Source organism: Podarcis tiliguerta (assembly GCF_965153285.1).
Source record: "Podarcis tiliguerta genome assembly, chromosome: 4".
In the NCBI taxonomy this organism is placed as follows: domain Eukaryota; kingdom Metazoa; phylum Chordata; class Lepidosauria; order Squamata; family Lacertidae; genus Podarcis; species Podarcis tiliguerta.
The window spans coordinates 31158865-31178892 of record NC_139537.1 but is presented as its reverse complement, the minus strand read 5'-3'; the positions used below and the strand labels follow the sequence as shown (position 1 = coordinate 31178892).

The 20028-nt window shown below is 40.6% G+C and overlaps 1 protein-coding gene and 1 long non-coding RNA gene across 48 annotated transcripts in view; one reads left to right on the top strand and one right to left on the bottom strand.

Annotated features, from left to right (window-relative positions):
• LOC310676022 overlaps positions 1-15819 on the top strand; it is a 135995-nt gene extending 120176 nt beyond the window's left edge. The window contains exons 3-4 of the long non-coding RNA XR_014510361.1: positions 7449-7582; positions 15375-15819. This is a non-coding gene — a long non-coding RNA (uncharacterized lncRNA). The remainder of the gene's footprint in view (positions 1-7448; positions 7583-15374) is intronic.
• ZBTB20 (zinc finger and BTB domain containing 20) overlaps positions 1-20028 on the bottom strand; it is a 500505-nt gene that overhangs the window by 82550 nt on the left and 397927 nt on the right. The gene's annotated exons all lie outside the window — the stretch shown is intronic.

The following is a 20028-nucleotide window of genomic DNA, read 5'->3' as shown; positions in this document are numbered from 1 at the left end:
CATCATCCCTGAGCTCTGGCCTTGCTAGCTAGGGATGATGGGAGTTGTAGTTCAACAACATCCAGGGACCCAAGGTTGAGAAAGGCTGGACTAGATGATCCTCAAGGTCCCTTCCAACTCAACAATTTTCACCGAGATCTTCAAAAAAGCCCTTCTCCAAGTCCCCTCCTGGTACGTAAAGGCATGCACTTTTATTTCCACCCCTCAGTAATAGCACTTGTTTAAGCAGATAGTAGTACTAGACTGGGTCTATTCCCATCTTCCAACAAAGTGAATGACTACCTAGTACATATAATGTTCAGTCAAAGTACATTATTCTCTTTTATCTCCTTCCAACAGAAATAAAGGCCAAAATCCAAAGGAAAACACACAGAGGGCTGAGCTGATCAGAAACAAAAACACAGAAACACCACCACCTCCAAAATTCAGAGATCCTACATGCACACCCCACCACCAGTAGCTATCAGCTGCCAGTGCTGACATAGGGTTGCCATATTTTGAACATCTGAATGTGCATCTGGACAGAAAAGTTTAGTATTGCAAAAGCTCTACCATTTACAGTGTTCTGGGTATGTTAATGGCTGCACTACTGAGAGGAGGAAATTGACAAACTCTAGCATGAATACAATATGTTTAGGCACACACATGGGAACTCTTCAACAACAATCTCTTGGGCATTTCTCTGCAGTCACACTCACTCATAGCTCTCAAAAAGTCAGCTGTAATTTCCCAAAACTTTCATTGGCTGTTTAACCCAGAGGAGCTGATGCCACAATACACCAGTTGGCTTCTAAGCCTTTCTTCTCTTTCGGAAATATGTCTGTGCTTTATTGGCATAACTGGACAGATAACCATAAAGATCACACTCATCTACATTTCTGTAATGTTGATACAGCTAGATGAAAATTTATGTTCAGTGTATGGCATGTGTCTAATCAAGTATACATAAGCACCCAAAAGCACCTATTCCCAATATCCTCTTTGGAGACCCTGCTCAAGGTTCCTCCACTGAATAAACTGAGGTAGGCAGCCACCCGCAAAAGGCCCCTTTCAAAAGTCACACCCTGGTTATGGAATAGCCTTCCTAGAGACTTTCTTGTGTCATCTTTGTGAAGACATTTGTGGTCTGTTCTTAATTTGGAGCATGTGATGAATTCTGCTTTGTTCTATTTACATACCGTAGCACTTCCGTTCTCTTTTAATGTCTTGATGTTTTACTTGCATTTAAACTGTTTTCATTTGTAATCTGTTAGCAGCCCAGAGAACTCTGTGTTATGAGGCAGAATACACATGAAACAAACATACCAGATACTTATTCCTATTTACATCTTGCTAGAATGGAATGCATATACTTAGATAGAGCATATTATTATATTTAAAGGAACATGACTTTATCTAGCATGCATATAATGTTTACATATGCATAAAGGTAAAGGGACCCCTGACCATTAGGTCCAGTCGTGGCCGATTCTGGGTTGCGGCGCTCATCTCGCTTTATTGGCCGAGGGAGCTGGTGTACAGCTTCCAGGTCATGTGGCCAGCATGACTAAGCCGCTTCTGGCGAACCAGAGCAGTGCACGGAAACACCGTTTACCTTCCCACCGGAGCGGTACCTATTTATCTACTTGCACTTTGACGTGCTTTCGAACTGCTAAGTTGGCAGGAGCAGGGACTGAGCAACAGGAGCTCACCCCATCGCAGGAATTTGAACCGGTGACCTTCTGATCGGCAAGTCCTAGGCTCTGTGGTTTAACCCATAGCGCCACCCGTGTCCCTTACATACACATACTAGTGAGTAAATCTGTATGTTCTGTACATAGAATATAAACCTTTTCCTTTTTAGTCCTTCTATCCTGTTTTTAAAAGGTAAAAGATGTAAACATAGGATAAATGTTAACATCCTGTGATATCTGCATCTTTCCATTTAACAAAGCTACCAAAATAAACCTGTAAGTCTGTTATCAAATATCAACACTGAGGGAGAACATTCTGAACTCAAGTTGGCTTTGAATGTGTCATGAAATCTAATTAACACATTAACTGCACAATCCTAAGTAAAATGCATTGTGTTTGGTGGAAGAATGTATAGGATTGAGGCCAAAGTCCACTGAACTCAGTGGCATTTACTTCTGAACGAATCTGCAAAAAATCTGGCTGCATGTCTAGGATGTTTTTTAAGATAGCTTTTCTCTCTACATGGCAGAGACTTTAATTGGGGTATCCATAAAATTTTATTAAAATTCTGCCAAATAACATCTGACCTGTGCCATAATCACAGTTTATTAAATTGATAAGCAATTAAGATTTGTATCCCATCCCAAATTTCCTTGTTGTAATTAAAGAAAACCCCACAATTCTAGGTTCATTGTTTTCCAATGTGCAATTTAAAAACTATTTCCATTTTTTGACATTTTGTCAAGTTTCTAAACATACATATGGCATTGTCCAATATTACATATTAAGCAAAGTCACTCCACTGAATAAGATACCCGCCTTATTGTTACAGCTTCTCTACTTCAGCACCTGGAGCTCAGTCCATAGCCATTCTTCTGAAGATAGGGTTTTTGACCATAGTGAATCTTGAGGAAATCTAACCACAGTATTTCCAAACTAGTTTGGTTATTTTGGCATCTCCACCTAAGGGGTAATACTAATTTTGATAGCCTAGTAGTCCAGACTGTCTGTAATTCTCTGCATATTATATATTGTCTTCTGTTTTCTGATGGAGATGGGTGATCTGTACATCCAACTAAAATGTCACCATTTGATAGAGGAAGTATCATTTTTCGCCTACAGGGACAACATTAATTTTGCTCCACAAAGATGGATGACATTAATCTTCCATGTTTCCTCCTTCCATTTTACCTCAGAAATCTTCTGATATGCTGAGTTAACTATAACTATTCAGAGTGGGGATTGATCCCCTCTTTATGTGACAAAAAGCTATGTACAGTGCTACCTTGGGTTACATACGCTTCAGGTTACATACGCTTCAGGTTACAGACTCCGCTAACCCAGAAATAGTGCTTCAGGTTAAGAACTTTGCTTCGGATGAGAACAAAAATTGTGCTCTGGCGGCGCGGCAGCAGCAGGAGGCCCCATTAGCTAAAGTGGTGCTTCAGGTTAAGAACAGTTTCAGGTTAAGAACGGACCTCCGGAAAGAATTAAGTACTTAACCCAAGGTATCACTGTATTAGAAGACTTACAGCTAGGCCCAAAGGTGGGAGGCTGTATAAGGTAGCCTAGATTGTCAATAAAAAGAGCAAGGCTGCAATCCTAACACCACTCTTCTGGAAATAAGCACCACTGAATTCAACAGAACTTACTTTTGAGTAGACATGGTTGGGATTGTGCTGTGAGAGATAGTAAAACATGGCTTGAGGCATATATTTCCCTGGCATCTACCCATAGCAGAACTCATCAAGTATTTGAACCTACAACCGTGGAGCAGAACAACTAAGAACATGCAGTCATTCAGTGAAGAGGAAAAATCTCTCTGTTTCATAAATTGACCCAACATACCTGACTCCCCCTTTAAGAACAAAAGAGGAGTCTTGCAGGATCAGACCAAAGGCACATCTAGTTCATCATCCTGTTCTCACAGTGTTCAACCAGATGCCAATGTGAAGCCAACAAGCAGTCCCAGGGAGGTTTCACCAGCTGTCCTGATCACCAGCCTTTTTAATTCTTAATGAACTTCCCTACACATCACTCCCTTTAACTCTGCCCACCATTCTTTCTCCTGTTATAAGGAGCTTCTCTTTTGTTTGCAAAAATCTATGAATGTTTATTTGCTTGTGCCCCAGCTGGCACGAGCAATGGTCAGAAGTGATAGCAGCTGTAGTTTAACAATATTTTAAGGGTTGGCCGTGCTGGATGTAAATCAAGGATGAAGAGAAGAAAGCTCTACATAAAGGAAACCACAGCTCTCTGTTTTTTGCCCATTTTACAAAATCTTTCCCAAGTAGATTGCAAAGTCACCAAGGGGGGAAATGTACATAATAATGTTTATAATAACGAATCCAACCAAAAATTATGAAGTAAAATATATTATTTGTTAAAACAAAATTAAAATGCATAGAAATGCTGTGATGAAAACAATGGTCACTTGGGGAAGAAATTATTACTCTGCATGTTTGTACAAGTCACAATAAAAATAGAATTTGATGAAAGAATGTTAGTCTAAGTGTAACTGATGTGCTAGCATGTTCACTTTGCTATACTTTTGTATTCAAATTAGAATATCGCTGTGTATATACATTTTTCAATGTTCAGATTTCTGAGACAAGTTATTGTTATAAGAACCTCTTTAAACAGAGTGCTTGGGTTAGGGCTGGTTATATTTTATTTGAATTTTGAATCCACTGCCAGTTGTTAAGCAGTGATTTTCCATCTTCTGCACTTTGCCCTAACTCTGAACAAGGCTGAAATAGATGTAGACTTGGAGCTTTTCTGGATTTCCACAGCCCACACTACCATACTGACCTCTCGTAAATCCCAGTGAGACGACATAAGCTTTTCCTGCCCAGCAGCACTTCAGAGACATTAAGTGTAAAAGAGAAGGTAAGTAATTCACCATACCTTCCCATTTCTATAATGGGGGAAGACGTCTTGATACATTTACAGTGCTCCTCTGGGAATATTCCATCAGTTATACCTAACTCTAATGGACAATAATTGATTTGAACTTTCTACTTAGCACGAAGCTGTAAACAACTTCAATCCAGGCTGCAGCAGCAAACCAGTCATTTGTAAATTTGAAAGACATCTGAGAAACATGTCCAGCATGTCATGAAGTGGCCTTGGTTTTTATAAACTTAACATATAGTGAACTTATGTTATATGATGACTACCACAGTGTAGAGGATTATGAACCACATATTTCAGTACCGTTGAGGTCTACTGTGTCAATGTGCTTGCATGAATGACAGAAGCAGCTATGGATTGTACATCTCTCGAGTTAGGTGTGACCCTCACCATCCTCTTAAGTTTTAGACAATTGCTAAAGCAAGCACTTCTGTGGCATACTGCAAGAATTAGGATTTATGTTGCCATACTTTACTGTTTGCCTTCTTTGTCCTAACCCATGGGTAGGCAAACTAAGGCCCGGATCCCAGATCTGGCCCAATCGCCTTCTAAATCCAGCCTGCGGACGGTCCAGGAATCAGCGTGTTTTTACATGAGCAGAATGGGTTATTTGTGGGGCCTGCCTGGTGTTTTTACATGAGTAGAATGTGTCCTTTATTTAAAATTCATCTCTGGGTTATTTGTGGGGCATAGGAATTTGTTCTTTTTTTCTTCCAAAATATAGTCCAGCCCCCCACAAGGTCTGAGGGAAAGTGGACTGGCCCCTTGCTGAAAATATTTGCTGACCCCTGTCCTAACCCAATGTAGACCAATCATCCTTTTGTAGTATAGGTACGTATGGTGGTTCTCTCCTATTGCTTGTAACTATGAACTTATGAGAGCTCGGCTGATATCTTCTCGAAAACTGCTTTACTTACACTATTTGTGTTCCACTACTACCAGCCATCATTATAAAGGACTGCTAGCGTAGATCCAGCACTATATCACCTTAGATCTTCACCAAGAGTGGGATATAAATTCAGTAATATCTTAATAAATGGTTTTGGCCTCACCAGTGTTCATTCACATGAACAATCCCTGGACGGACCAACACGGATGCAGACAAAAGCCCCGTTAAATTGTGTTAGATCAAAATTGGTGCTAATTGGTCTCTCAGCTAGAATGTGAAGAAATGGAAAATGATGCTGAAGGTGTCGTGACCAATAGCTGTGCAGAAACTTTATAGTGGATCCTGAATGAAAACAAGCTCCCCCCCACATCCACACCCACACCCACAAGTATGTAGCATCATTGAGTCCAGAAAAATCAATATGCCTGCCACAATAGCAATAGTGATGTGTGGATCTCATGTCCCCCCCCCCCCAACCCCAGTCTGACTCATTTGTCATCAGTGTTTAATGAGCTCATTCCCCAGGTGACTGCAAAAACCCTGATTTCTTTATTGGCGTCTTCTCCTAGTTCACAGCCTTCGAGTGTGTGTTTGTGCCAACAGTGTCTGCCACATATGCATTATCATACAGCTTCTGAGGATTTCGAGTATGGTTGCTGCAGCACATACGTTAAAACTAAAAGTACAGTGCATCTCGGTGATGCTTTTGAATCATGCTACACTTCACAATTGGTTTATTTATTTACATAATTTATATTGTACATCTTCAACATACATTTAGTGAAATGGATGGGGGGGGGGGGACAAACTGAGCTTGTATCTTGACAAGATGAAGGCACTGTGGGTGAGTAGTTCCTGTGCTGGGAAATTAGTCAGCTGCCTACCCTCAATGGGGTTGCACTCGCCCTGAAGAAACAGGTTCACAATTTTGAGGGGCTTCTGGATTCGGCTCTCTCATTGGAGGCTCAGGTTGCCTAAGTGGCTACAAAAACCTTGCCACACCGGGAAAACCTTGCTGCACTAGTTCATGTTTTAGTTACTTCAAAACTGGATTACTAACCAATGTGCTTACCTCGTATTTGATCCAGAAGCTGCAATTGGTGCAAAATGCTGCAGCACAATTGCTGACAGGTATGAGAACTCGTCAGCATATAAAACCTGTGCTCAGAGATCTGCACTGGCTGCTAATGTGCTACTGGGCCAGGTTCAAGGTTCAAGTTACTATCAGTATATAAAGCCCTTAATGACTTGGGATCAGTTTACCTATGAGATCACCTTAAACAATTCTGTGTTATTGTAGTATCTTATTGTGAATCTTCCTGAGTTATATTTGTATGAACGATGCCACACATATACCTTATATAATTATAATAATACATTAAATGAATAGTTTCTAGCTCACAAGCCTCAGGAAACAGTCCAAAGGTACCTAAAGTAATTCCATCTCTGAAACTGAGCAATTTGTGCTTAGCCGGTACACGGATGGGAAGGTGTCTTGAAAAACCCATTCTACACTGCTGTGAGGATGTTGGAGGAAACATGGGATATGAATGTAGAAAAGGTCAAAACTAGCTATACTTCCTGTCCTTGTTTGCCAAAACTTGGACTAAGTACCCTAACTGCAGATTAACATGTAGTTGTATGTTGATTTTTTATTTTCTTGGTACATAAATTTCCCATGCAACAAAACTGGGACTGTTTTTCTTGTTTTTCTTTTCCTTGTTCAGTTAGTAGATGTGTTAGCTTTTGTCACCTCCTACTGATTAAACTTTACAACTGTATGCTACAGCACAGTATCGAGAGCACAGTCTTAAAAACAGAAGGAAGAATGGAGTAAATTATTTATTTTACATGGTTTGTCATTACCAATTTAGACTGTTGGACACTATCGTTCTCTCCCCCCCCCCCAAATATATATATATGTATGAAAGGCATTCTTTAAAACAATACTTAATTCGGTATCTTTCAATAGGCAATCTGAAAAGGGGAGTGGATATTCATGAAGAAAAGCAGGTGCTGCAACAAAGCAAAACAGTCCTTCAGCTGAACACTTCACACCACTGCTCATCTCAGAGAGAAATTACAGTGGGGGCTTGAAATTGTAATGTAAGTACTCACAGAAAGGGGTGCGTGTGTTGCATATTCAAAAACAAATGACCAAAATAATTCATTGTTAATACAATTACACCAGTGATGTATTTGGCAACATCTTGCAAACAGAGATGCGAAACCTGGCCTGGGACCTGTCTGCCTTTAGGGCCATTTCTTTCCATACCATTGTGCCACCCTCTTAAATCTGGTGGAGAGGTTCTTCTTTGCCTGCCAGCTATGGATGAAGCAAGACTATTAGAGACACATTAGAGAGCCCTAAATCTCTATGGCCCTAAATTGTGGAATTCTCTTCCAATAGGAGGTGCCATTACTTCCCTCTCTACAGGTCTTCTGCAATTTTGTTTAGACAGGCTTTTCATCTGCCTGCTTAGAAACCTGGGAAATCACAGAAATACAGATAACGACTGATTTACACGCGTTCAATTGATCCATGACCATGCATGCGAACATCACGGCTCCCTGGAAGTGACCTGGGAGGCGGGCTTATGCAAGCTCCGCTGTTGTGTGAGATGACCTGGGTGCAACCCCTGCACAAATCGGGGGTTGCCTATATATGAAATAGGTTGTTCAAATGTTTGGTTCTAACATACTAAAAAAATAGTAGCAGGAAAAATCTCACCATAGTGACGACATGACAAAAATAGCATTGTACATAAAAACAAAGGTCTACATCCAGACTTCATTATGCCTAGAGTCGACCTACTGAAATCAATGTGACTTGTTAATCATGCCTAACTCAGCTCTAAGCACGACTAAGTATCCAACGCAAAACCTACGCAGTAAATCAACAATACATTCAATAAGGGCACAATTAAACGAAAACTGACCCATTCAGTCAGTATACTTCTAGCTGTATGATTAGATTTGAACCAGTATGGGTCTTTAATTTCATCTGGATAAATAATTGTACTAGCAACATACTGAAGACACAAATATCATTTGTTTTAATGGTCACAAATGCATGCTATGCTATCAAAGTATAACTGCACCTGGAACCTGCTTTAAATGCTATTGTGTTTTCTTACCTAGAAAACAAAGCAACTCATGCAATCTTAAAGTATATGGCATAGAATGATAGGGGATTTATTAGTTGGAATCAAAGCATCTGAGAACATCCTTGGATCCATGGGGAGGCCTCACAGGTCTGTCAGTACTAGTCAGTGAGTCCAATCCAATGGATGATGCAATTTTCACAATACAGTGGGTACTTCGGGTTACAGATCCTTCAGGTTACAGACTCTGCTAACCCAGAAATAGTACCTTGGGTTAAGAACTTTGCTTCAGGGTGAGAACAGAAATTGTGTGGTGGCAGGGCGGATCAGTGGGAGGCCCCATTAGCTAAAGTGGTACCTCAGGTTAAGAACAATTTCAGGTTAAGAAGGGACCTCCAGAATGAATTAAGCTCTTAACCCGAGGTACCACTGTATAATTAGAATTCAGTGTACCATTGACCTGATGCTTGATCTTTCTGGTCACGCTGGACCAATGTGATAGAGAGCAATGTTGCAGAACACTTTTAATACTGGTATGAAAATCAGTAATGTTTGGCTGGCTTATATAATAATAATAATAATAATAATAATAATAATAATAATAATAATTTATTTATTTATACCCTGCCCATCTGGCTGAGTTTCCCCAGCCACTCTGGGCGGCTCCCAATTGAGTGTTAAAAACAATACAGCATTAAATATTAAAACCTAAATAAACCTAAATAAACTAAACCTAAATAAACAAGACTGTTTTTTTTTTATTTAATTAACTACTCTACCTCAAAAGTAAGATTAAAATATACTGATGTGATTGTGTATGCTGCTTTGGGCATGTTTAGTAGAAAAGCATCAGATAAATAGACACACACACCCCTACAAGAATAAGTGCTGTACAATAATTTAGGCACAAGGTTTCTACAACACTTATGGCAGGGAAAATCTATTTAATGCAGAGGAAGCGCTTGCTTACTCAGAAGTAACTCCCATGTTATTTAGTGAAGCTTACTCCTTCATAATTGTGCACACAATCACAGATTTGGTACATATGCAGTTTTGTCCCCTGTAACATGGGGGACGACTAATAGCGCTCCTCTAGATCATCTGAGTTATCAGGCTTGGGTAGAAGAACTCAGGCAGTCCTTAAGGTATCCCAAACACTAATGACTGCTCCCAGTGGATTCGTATAGATCTTTAATAGCATTAGAGAGAGAAAAGTGCCCTGTGGATCACCATAACGCAGGTCCCATGGAGTCAAGGAGCAATTCCCCAGTGCTACTCTCGGTACTCAGCTATGCTGGTAGGAGCAGAACCACTGCAATACAGTCCCTCCTATATCCACCCCACACAGGCATCTAGAAGGATGCCATGGTCAGTGGTTCAGTCCTGAAACCTGATGAAGGTGTCTGGTATTGCTGCTAAGGGTGCACCATGGTTATTTCTTCCCTCGGTGCTCCATTTGCCTCTGCTCACTCCTGTGTATACTGTCTACAGAAACTGCAAGGCATTCCCATATGGTGGGGTTAATGTTACCAGCCTTCATGTCACATTTGCAGATATCTTTGTAATGCAGAGTTGGTCTGCCAATGAGCTGTTTGTGGATTGCCAAAGACAGTGACAGCAAAACATACCACTGGTCAAGAATATAAATAAACCCTGATTGAAATAGAATAATGAAAAAGTGCAGCCTGGTGAAAAATTGAAATACAGGTTTGTCCAAGTGTTTAGCAATTGTAAAGGCCTATTTTAAAAAGGTGAATATTATGCTATTTTTTTTTATTAGAGACATCTCTATATAAGATAATTACATTTCTTTCTTTTTTAAAAAAACAACAACACCCTACTGTTTCCAAAAGATGGGAACTTGTGCCATGTGATTATAAGTTAAATGGAATCATTGTTATTTTCTTTCGGACATTACATTTTGATTTTAAATGAGAAGTTATAGCTCTAAGTTTCAACTAAAATGCCCCCTGCATGTATATGTGTGTGTGTTAATCTGGCAGAATCAGCAGAAACTACACACTTCTGGGATAAGCAAATGGACACAGTTTTCTATTAACTGTTTTGAACACCATGTGTTGAAAGAAAACAACAGAACGGAAATTGCTCATCCAAAATGCTAACTTGTGGCATGGCACAGCCAAAAAAGCAGGTGTGTGGCATGCAGTTTACTTTACTAACATGCCTACCACATGTCACTCAATTCTGCTACCCCATTTACTTTATTTGGGAACTTATTCATATATTGGCAATAGAATATGGCTCGGTGGAGGATCTATAAAAAGGGTCATGACCTATTATGTGAGTACACAATTTGAGAAAACAGTGACGAGAATAATAACATCATATCACAGAATAATCCTTTGGATTATCTGTTGTGACCCTTGCTTCTGGCACAAATCATAAATGTGCTTCAGATCATGTTATTCCCATTAGTATAATATTCTTCACAAAATCTGGATGGACAACACAATCTTACTAATTCGAACTACTTATTGAGAGTCTGATTTGTAACAATTCACTAAATTTTTGCAAATTAGTAAGCGAATAGACCCAAGAAAAGGAAAATAAATGAGGGATGTTTCTTTGTGAAACATATTTTATTGATTTACAAAGAGACCTGTTTATATCTGATTTCTGAAATTTTAGGAAATAGGAGATCTTGGAGAGGACACAAAAAGGGAGACTGAAAAAGTTGTTGTGAGGCTAAAGCATCCTTCTGAGCTGGAGGAAGAGTGGGATGCAAATGTAACAAACAATCCCTATACGCATGCCTACAATATTGCACCAGTGTTGCAAACACCTGCTTATTTATAAACCAAAAAGATATAATGCCGTCAAATGAAATGATATATGCAACATAATTTCAGGTTAGGCTCCCTGTCTTCCCCATATGAAAACAGCACTCCAAGAATATAAAGGTGTAAAATATCCTGTGACCAAACTGCTCCTGTTTCATTTATTTTCCACTCACTTGATGCTCTGGCAGCTTCCTCTTTCCTTCTCCAGGATGGAATTTATTATCGTAGCCCTGAGCTATGGCTTCATTCATAACGCTTGTTGCAACTGCACCCACCCGCATTTCTCTTTGCTGGCTGGTGAGTGTGTTTGTGTGTGTGAGCGAGGCGGGAGATCTGAATGTGTATCTCTGGATACTGAAGATTTATATTGACAGAATAACAGAATATGGAAGAAGTCTGGAGAATCACTTTTTAAATATTTGCTACTGTTCCTCTAGACTAGCAGTTTAAATATTACAAGTGAACACTCTAAATATTTCCATCTGACACAGCAAAGAAAGCAAGCAACCATCACCCTCCAGCCCAAAATTAGAGGGAATACTGGGGGAGTCAGGTACAGTGGTGCCCCGCAAGACGAATGCCTCGCAAGACGGAAAACCCGCAAGACGAAAGGGTTTCCCGTTTGCAGAGGCGCTTCGCAAGACGAATTTCCCTATGGGCTTGCTTCGCAAGACGAAAATTGACGAAAATTTTCGGGGGGTTTTTCCGCTCCAAAACCCCTTTTTCTGAAGCGCTAAGCATTTTAGCAGCAAAACCGCTAATCCCTTAAGCCTTAAAAAGCCGTTTTTAGCCCTTAAATCGCCAATAGCGCTAATAGCGCTACTCCGCTACTGGGCTTGCTTCGCAAGACGAAAAAACCGCAAAACGAAAAGACTCGCGGAACGGATTCTTTTCGTCTTGCGAGGCACCACTGTACCTCATTAGAACATCCTGGGTACTAATTTGCTGACTCTCCAGACTAACAGAGGGGCACCCACACATTACAGTGGTACCTTGGGTTACATACGCTTCAGGTTACATACGCTTCAGGTTACAGACTCCGCTAACCCAGAAATAATACCTCGGGTTAAGAACTTTGCTTCAGGATGAGAACAGAAATCGTGCTCCGGCGGCACAGCGGCAGCGGGAGGCCCCATTAGCTAAAGTGGTGCTTCAGGTTAAGAACAGTTTCAGGTTAAGTACAGACCTCCGGAATGAATTAAGTACTTAACCCGAGGTACCACTGTATTTGCATGTGTGGGTTTACATGTTTCCTTCTGTTTCATGAGAATCTTTCCCATGATCTGGATTTGGGTTGTTAGTGGACATATGGTTGTTGTGGGGATTAAATGAGGAAGAGGAGAAAGAATCATGTACATCACATTCACCTCCTTGGATAAAAAGGTGGGCTATAAATTCAAAGAAGAAGCAGCAGCAGCAGCAGCAGCAGAAGAAGAAGAAGAAGAAGAAGAAGAAGAGAAGGAGAAGAAGGAGAAGAAAGGCTAGAACATGCTAAAGGAGAGCTTTCCAAACTTTCCAAACATTAGTGTGTCGGCTGCAGTGTGTCATATGATATGTGTCCATATCTCTTGCAAGGGGTCAGTTTAACATCTGGTTTGCTAGTAAAACTGAATTACTGTCCTGCAAAATAATGGATGACTAAAAAGTGTGTCACCAACATGAAAAGTTTTGAAAGCTCTATTCTAAAGGTTTATGTCACGTTTTTGCAGGGAATGAACATACTGAAAGGGGTCAGAAACCCAAGTCAGGACCTCATCAATTGCTGAGAAATGCAGTGTTTCCCACACTACCTCAGTAGTCCAACAGTCTAGAGTATGCACATGCCAGAAGGCTACGGTGCACAGGAGAAGTGCCTAGGGCAGAGGGATGGCCCTTTAAGAAGTTCTACTTCTCCAGGGGGGCAGAGCATGAGAAGGGTAGACTGGAGCCAGAGGCTCTAAAAGCTTCAGTTCACTTCCAACCCTTGTTACTAATTATGAGCTATCCTGTGCAGTAGCAACTGACCTGCCTTGCTCTGTGGTCTTCTCCATCGATGCAGGAGAAGCACAGCACAGATTTAGAATTGGACTGGCAATTATGAGCTTTCTTGGAAAGAAAAACCAATCTGTTTTCCAACAGCTTTCTTCCAGTTTATAATGTTGGTACATGTATGCTGAAATTGCGTGTTCATTATTGCATGGCTCCCTTTGAACAGTAGTTCCGTTTCAAGCACCCTTCCTCACCCCACAAGACCAGCCACAGTAAAAAAAAGAAAAGGGGGGGGGGAGGAGTTCCCCAGCACTACTAAAACAAACACCAAGAAACAAGAAAGGATTTTTGATTTGGATATGGAACCACCACTACACAATTTTTTTTTTGCAATACACTAATCAAGAGAATTGACCCAAATAGAGAGGATAACCACAATGAACAAAGGGCTGCTTGATCTGGTAGTCTAGTCATATAGTTTACAGAAATCTATCAGATATTCAGCAAGAGCAAAGAGTTAACAAAAAATAGTCTTTGGATGTGCCTACAAAGCAGCTAGTTTTGGCTGCATGGTCTAATGAATGCTGGCCACCTATGTGAAGCGTCTTTTTAAACATTTTGTATTGCAGAAGAAATTCTGAGGGCAATGAAACTCAATACAGGTGAACAATATGAGTAGGATAAATTAGTAAGGTCGTACCTTGGAAGTCAAACAGCTTAGTTACCGAACGTTTTGGCTCCCAAACTTCACAAACCCGGAGGTGAATGTTCTGGTTTGCGAACTATTTTTGGAAGCCAAACATCCGACGGGGCTTCCGCAGCTTCTGATTGGCTGTAGGAGCTTCCTGCAGCCATTCAGAAGCCATGCTTTGGTTTCTGAACATTTTGGAAGTCAAATGAACTTCCAGAACGGATTCCATTCGATTTCCAAGGTACAACTGTATAATGAACCATGTAGTTGTAAATTTTGACAGAAAATAAAATCCTATGCACTGTTTCTCCACTCTGCAAGTAAGAAAACACAACTTCAGGTAGGTAGGAGGTAGATACTCCTTGAACACAGCCCAGCCTACATTCTTATCCACAGACTCCATTTTCATTTACAGGCACAGCTTTGCTGCTGCCCTTTCCAAATTACCATCTTCTAACATATTCATATTTCTCTCTGAAAATAAATCCAATCCTTTTCAGTACCAGGAACCAGAAGAGAACTTATAGGAGTTCTGGATAAGTTATTGCCTGCCATGTGTAAGAGGCCGAAATAAACCAGTTTCTTAGGTGACCACAGATTTAATTTACAAATTTTAAATCTTGCAAATAAAACAATTTTTCAGGCGTAAAACAGTTGTTGACAGTTCTTTATAAAGATAGACAGAAATCAAGAATGACATTGAAGTGACTGCTGGTTAGAACCAAAATGTTCTACAACAACTTTCCCTACTCTGTCACATTCTGAGAGAGGCTATCAATAAACTTTGCAAAGAGAGGATTGCAGCTCTGTCTTTGTGTATTTAAGATGCTGTCAAAACCTTGACTGCTTGACATCCTATCAGGTACTACAGCTGTTGCGCAGCTACAGTACTGTGTCTCTGAATAACCCAAGGTAGAAGCAAGAATGGGTTTAATGTAAATGCGAGCTCCCAAAATTGTGCCGTTTGCATGGCAACAACTTTGCTTTTCAGGTTATGCAAAACAAATACCCCAAATGAAAACTGGGTGCGATTCTCAATGTACAGTGATGTAGATCAGAAACAATCCACAGACTGTGCTGGAGATGTGATTGGGGAAAAGCAAAAAAGGATTAACTCCAAACACACTTGGTGGTTTAGTTTGGATTTTAATTGGCAGCTTTAATTCATTGCATTACATTAGTGAAATGTAAAATTCTATGTAACCTCCTGCTGACCGATTCCTGGTTTTAAATGTATTGGAATCCTGCAGTTGCCTGTACCTATTCTAGGTCAAGGGGAGTTTGTCTCTAAATACAACAGCTTTAGCATAGTGGTATTTGATTAACCCTTGCAGGACTGGTATTCCTTCAAGAGCTCCAAGTCAGTGCAGAGAGAAGATCAAACCAGAGCAGACTAGTAGGGCAAAGGCTGGGCATGAAAGGGGTCAAGTACTTCGAGCAGGTAAGTCAGAAGCACACTGCCAAAGCTAGCTGACAAAATAAATCCAAAGATAAGCAAAGAGTTCAAATCTAAAGCGGCAGTCAAAGGCCAGCAGAGAAAGAGTGAGAAATGCAGAGCTAACATAGCTGTTGATCAGCCTAGTAGCAGTATCTTTCTGTTTCCTTATATAAGGAAATACAGCCAGTTGTGGTAGGGTGCAGCTGGTTTGACTGCCTTGGTGGTTCCTAGGACATGACAATAGAGCTAGTCTAGAATCATGGCAGGTGGAAAGGTGGTTTTCTCAGCAGAGTGGAACATCCTACCTCACAAGACAAACTGCATACCTCATCTGTGAGACAAGCAAAATACTAGGGCAACAATCATAGAAGAAATAGGTCCCACGTGGTCCCAGGATATGTGAATTATTTTGTTCATTATGTTTAGTTTATTATAGATTACCATAAACCACTCATTTACCAAAAACATGCAGAGGGCTCCCACTTTGAGAAAGAAAGAAAGAAAGAAAGAAAGAAAGAAAGAAAGAAAGAAAGAAAGAAAGAAAATGAATGATCCATGTCTTAGTATTTAGAATGAACCAGAGATCATGGTTTGTTTTTGCTCCAGAAAAAAACACAATGTGAATTAAATGTTTGTTTTTGAGTTCCTATAGTACTTTGTCTGGAGCAAAACAAAATACAACCCCCAGTTCACATATATCACTAACCCATGGGATCGTGATTTGTTGCTTCTACTTGTGACAGAGGAGAAAGGGAGCATGAGTGTCTCTGCATTTACTGTAAAGTTAAGCCATTAGCTAGGGTCTACTGTGGTGTGCAAGTGCAGGTATTGTTGTAAACTGATTATTATTTGACTGCAGTCAAATATTCTACCAATGCCATTGATTGGATTAAAAAAATACTTTTAAATTTTTATTATGGTGTAATTTGTTAAATCTAGCCCTGCAGCTATCAGGGAAGAACAAGTATTGTAATTAAACTTTTTCCACTGACTACTTACTGCAATTACAGGAACTGCAGGAATGCATGCTGCCATTGGTGGTAAGGACACTGCCTATTGGGTACTGAGTTGACTAGGATCACAGAGACCCAGGTTCAAATCCACAGTGAGCCATGAACCTCATTAGATGACATCAGACAGATCACTAACTAAGCATAATCTATATCACAGGCTTATTGTGAGGGTAGAATTGGGGGGGGGGGGAGATATATACTATGTACTTCTATCTCCCCAAGCTCCATGGAGGAAGGGTGGAACAAAAATATAATAAATAAGATTTTTTTTTTTTTACTGAAGTATATGTCAGTTTCACAAGTTACATAATTCATTTTATGAAATCAGCATAAATATCAAGTCAGTTGATGATGATCTTCATTGGTCTCATAACATTAATGCTTTAAAATACTTAGCAAAATAAGCCCTCTCCTTGCTATAATATAAGCAGGCTCTAAAAACATTTTTATTTATGTCTGCTTTTAGTGAGGGTGTCTATTTTTATTGAGCTGGCTGGCTGATAGAATTGGATTAGGAGAAGCGAAAAGTTTTACTGCTGCTATTATTACAGATGCATTGTTTTCTATCTTATAAGGTTTTAAGTTGTTTTTATATGGTGTAAGCCTCCTGTGGCCCTCCATATGTCACTGGACTTCCACTCACATCAACCCCATCTAGCATGGTCAACAGGCAAGGCTAATATGAGCTGTAATCCAAGAATAATTTGAGGGCAACAGGTATCCCCTAATAGGTCGCAGCTTTTTTTGACTTGCTATATCCCAATCCTAACATAAATCCAGTGCCTTTCTATTTTGGTGGCTAGTAGGGAAGGCTATAGCTCCATGGGAGAGAACATGCTTTGCATGCAAAAGGTCCCAAGTTTACTCTCAGACGTCTCCAAATAGGACTGGGAAACACTCCTGTCTGAAGCTCTGGGGAGTCAGGGTTGAAAACAAAGGAGCTAGATGAATGAATGGTCTGACTTGGGTGTACGGCAGCTCCTTGTGTCCCTAGCAGTGCGACACCTGGACGAAACATGGTCTGGGGAAGTTGGCTTAGTAAAAGCTGAAGTTTCATAACCCTCCACCAGACCCCAAGAGTCCTCAATAGGCCAACAGAAGACTAGGAAACCGGGCTGAGTGCACCCTTCTCCATGGATAGTTTTATACCAAGCACAAAAAGCAGCATTTCCCATGTTTTCTGATTGTGTCTTAGATATAAGTTGACAAGCCACCTTTTAAATCCTTAGGAGTTCTTTCATACCATTTTGATTACCCCAACATTAGTTCATTAAATTATTAGAGGTCACCTCCCCTTGTCTGTGTCAGAAATACCTAATGTCTTAGGGACTGCTGTTGTTGATGATGATGACAATGGCAACATTTCTATACCACCCTTCAGCTGAGGATCACAGGGCAGTTCAAAACAAAACAAAACAAAACAAAAAACAAAACAAAACAAAGGCATAGATTGTTTAATTAGCCAAAGGCCTAGGAGAAGAGGAATGTTTTTGCCTGGTGCCTAAATATATGTAATGAAGCTGTGAAGTGAGCCTCCTTGGGGAGAGTGTTCCACAAGCTACTGCAGAAAAGACCTGTTCTCAAGTTGCCGTCCTCCAGACCTCCCATGGAGGAGGCATATGAAGGAGTACCTCAGATGCTGATCACATGGTCCAGGTTAGTTCATATGGGGAGAGGCGGTCCTTGAGGTATTGTAGTCCTGAACCATTTAAGGCTTTACAGGTCAAAACTAGCACTTTTAATTGGGCCTGGAAACTAATTGGCAGCTGGTGCAATCAAGCCAAGATCAGTGTAATATGCTCAAACCACCTTGCCCTGGTGAGCAACTTGGCTACTGCACCAGCTGAAGTTTCCCTATTGTCTTCAGAGGCAGCTCCATGTAGCGGTAATCTAACCTAGAGGTTACCAGAAGACAGACAACAGAAGTTAGGTAATCCCTGTCCAGGTAGGGGAGCAGGTGGGCCACCAGCTGAAGCTGCTGGAAGGCACTCCACGCCACCGAGACCACCTGAGCCTCAAGTGCCAAGCGGGCTGGGATCACCGCCTCACATAAAGAGCCATTACTCATGCCCTGGGCCCAGACAGTTGTCCCCTCCCTGCTAGTTTTTATCAGCCAAGAAGGGTAAGGGTTGAGAGAGAAAAGCAATCGCCCTGACTGATCAAAGCACCTTGTCCATGTCTTTGAGCCTTACTAACTGAAACTCACCCAACATTACAGGACTAGACAGTGCTCTGGACACCTCTCAAGATTCATCTGCTGTAACAGTGAAGTCAAGGCCCTAGTAGATGCAAGCAATTTTATCCTCAAACTGCTTAGTAAACAAAAGGCTTTGCAAGCATGCTGTCAGTTCTGTCACCTCCTCATTTGGGCCATACTGTAAAAGGCCTCACACTACCTGGAAACGCTCTGCTGGGTGGCACAATGAGGATGCAATAGAGGCAGGAAAGTGTGCCTTTTTTGCTGCCTTCACTGCCAACTGGTCTGGTGTCATAAAGCATTAAAAATATTATAATTAGCCAATGTAACTGAAGTGATTCCAGATATTTCATTATTCATCTGGAGCTTCTTTTTAGCCTGCCTATTCCGGAGTTCTGGGTAATTTAAAAACTGACAATGACATGCCCCTCCTACCCCAATTGCATCCCAATTCCACAGGAAGAGGAAGGAAAAATGTATGATCTCCCTCTCCTCTCCTTCATTTTTCAAAAATTAGGGAGAGAACCATTAAAATGAATTTTCCTGAAGATTCTAGCTCAGGGAACATGTTAAAGAAGTATATTCCCATATGTTTTAGCATAAGAACTACATATTTCTTTTGCAGCTCCTGGATTAATTTTGCTGTTGCTTTTTGCATCAGATTCGCGTGCCTCCTGACCTTGATAATCTGTGTAGCCCTATCATGACCCACATCAAATCCTTCACCTATTAATCCCTCTCATTTCTCATAGCCTGCATTCTACTAATTCAAGTAATTCTCATGGTCCTCTGCTATTCTGTTTGCTTATGTGCGCAGGCACACACTTTTGCTGGATTTATTTCTGCATGGTGGCACCAATCTAGCTAAAGGTGGTTGGAATTTAAGTCCCACTGAAAGCAATAAAGGCTGCCCTAATTGCAAGCAACTCGTTCTATTTCTTTCAATGAGATTGAGTCATAATCAACTTTGGCTGGATTGCAGTCACAGTGTAGAAAACCAGGCAAAGTATGCAAAACACAAACATAAATAGAATAGCAGATAGTCGTGCAGAAACCCGGTGAATAGCTTGAATGAGTGGAATGCATTTTGTGAGAGAGAAAAGGGATTAATAAAAGGGCTGGATGTTGGTCATGGAAGGACTAAACCCACGTTTAAGATCATGAAGAGGAGCATGAATCTGATATAATTTTTAAGTAGATTCTAAAAATTTGTTATGGATTTCAAATATACTTAAAATGGAATCTCTAGAAGCATCTTTTGTAGCTCCTTCTTCCTTCCATCATCTTCAAATTTTGGTGATGAAAGTGACTCATCGTACAAGAAAGAACACATTTTCTGT